The 2,271-nt window shown below is 30.6% G+C and overlaps 1 protein-coding gene across 1 annotated transcript in view; it reads left to right on the forward strand.

Moving 5' to 3' along the window:
• Nucleotides 1-2,271, forward strand: part of LOC105624873 — a 41,438-nt gene that overhangs the window by 13,976 nt on the left and 25,191 nt on the right. The gene's annotated exons all lie outside the window — the stretch shown is intronic.

The raw sequence follows: 2,271 nt of genomic DNA on the forward strand, positions 1-2,271 counted from the left end.
GTAGTAGTTAGTAGTTAGTTAGTAGTAGTAGTAGTAGTAGTAGTAGTAGTAGTAGTAGTAGTACGTAGTACGTAGTACGTAGTACGTAGTGTAGTGTAGTGTGTGTGTGTGTGTGTGTGTGTGTGTGTGTGTGTGTGTGTGTGTGTGTGTGTGTGTGTGTTAATTGGAAAATTTCTTTAAGATATAAAGAGTCGATCAAATTATTTGCAAATAATTGAACAGTCCTCTGATGTAACGGGAGAAATCATAAATTTATCCAATAAAGAAACATATAAAAAATTTTTTGTAATATTGATTGATATTTTTATCGGATCATCTCCGATTACGTATGATTTTCACCGTACGTTACTTGTTGAAAGTTACCAGTCAGTCCGGTTTTATTCTACCATTTGTTCGTCTCTGTAAATGACGTCATCGTACACACAAAGATATCTACATAAAGTATTAATATATTGTATCAAAAAGAAAAAACACAGATATTACTGTACGCAGTATATATTTTCAATTGATCGTAACTGTAAATTAACAAATTGTTATTCCTTTTCGCGTAGAAGAAATATTTTAACTTTGATAAAAAAATTATATTCCTTTTATATTTTTAATTTAAGAAATTAGTACAAATTAAAGAGATAAGACAACATTGAAAAAATATTCAGTCGCGAAAAAACTTTTGCCAGTTAAATATCTTTAGTTTGTCTATTTGTATTATAGACACAATCATCTTCAATTTTACATTCACAGAATTTTCGTATTAACATCTTTGGCAAAGCCAAAAATAAAGTAAATTAGAAAAGACAATTCAAAGAGCCAACTCGAAAACATGTTAATATATTTTTTATCTGTAAAATCTTTGAGAATATCTATGAGTTAAATGTTTATTGTCGCGTTTTATATCGACGTACGTCATTGTAATATATTTAGCACCAGGCATTGAAATCACTGTGTATGTTCGGTCCAAACGTCGATATAAAGTCGTGTAACACTATTTTAATTTTCAGCAGCTATATTGTCAACTATTGCTTAATTCGTAGCATATATAAACATCGAGTGAGTATTTCATGATATAATTATGCCGCGAATATAATTCTGCTAATACAGATCTGAAACGTTTTGATTATCACATAAAAGATAAAATTAACAATGATGGTGGATGGTCCTGATTCAATGGCACACGTGCATCCCGAAAGATCTATTGAGACAAATTCCGAAATTGTCATGCAAAGAAATGAGGATACGCCACAACAAATCATCTCTCCAACTACTACTATAAGTACCATTGCTGTGCAAAGTGGAGAAACGCGTGTAGTAATCGCTTTACTTCAAGTAAGAAACATGTATTGCATTTTAATCTATATAATAATAATTTATATTTTTTGTATTTGTTATTGTTTTGTTCTGTCAACGCAACTTATTTTATTTTATTTTATTTTATTTAAAAGTTTTGGAAAACATTATTTGAAAATCTTTGTGAAAATAAAATATATTAGATATGAATTATTTTATTCAAATAATTCTTAGTAAAGAATAATTTTTCATTGCAATTTCATGTATGACACTATGGTGTAGGTATTTCGGGATTCAGTTGCTTCGGTCTATAGCTATTTCCGAATCCTCTCGAAACCGTAAGCATTTTAGGTATCCGCTGAGCAAAACAAGTCTCCCGAAACTCTACGAAGGATAAATTTAACCACTAGGTATAGTAACTCCCATTACACATCACCATGATCAGATAAACCCATCTTGTGTACGTTACGTTGGATTCCGAAGTATTTAGAAACACGATTGCACAATCCATGCAAGTTACATTTTAAGTGTTTTATTATTAATTATAAATTTAAATTTTTATTATCTCAAATTTTTATCAAGTGAAAAAGATCGGAAAACAAGACAAATATTTTTTAATGCTTAAAATTAAATATAATTTCTAATTCTAATTTCATGCAGTTTGAAAGAAGGAAAAACTCTGTATGTATATAAATTTGTATCCTAATATAAATTATTTAATTTAAATCACAATAAACTATATATAACAGATCCTCCAAAATTAATTTATAAGTAGATTGGATAATCGATAAACCAATCGAAGTAAGAGAGATCTCTCGTAGTATGGATCTGCACACTCTCGTATAATCTAACAAACCGGTATATACACACACACACGCACACGCACGCACGCACGCACGCACACACACACACACACACACACACACACACACACAACACACACACACACACACACACACACACACACACACACACACACACACACAC

Source organism: Atta cephalotes (assembly GCF_000143395.1).
Source record: "Atta cephalotes unplaced genomic scaffold scaffold00092, whole genome shotgun sequence".
Lineage (NCBI taxonomy): Eukaryota > Metazoa > Arthropoda > Insecta > Hymenoptera > Formicidae > Atta > Atta cephalotes.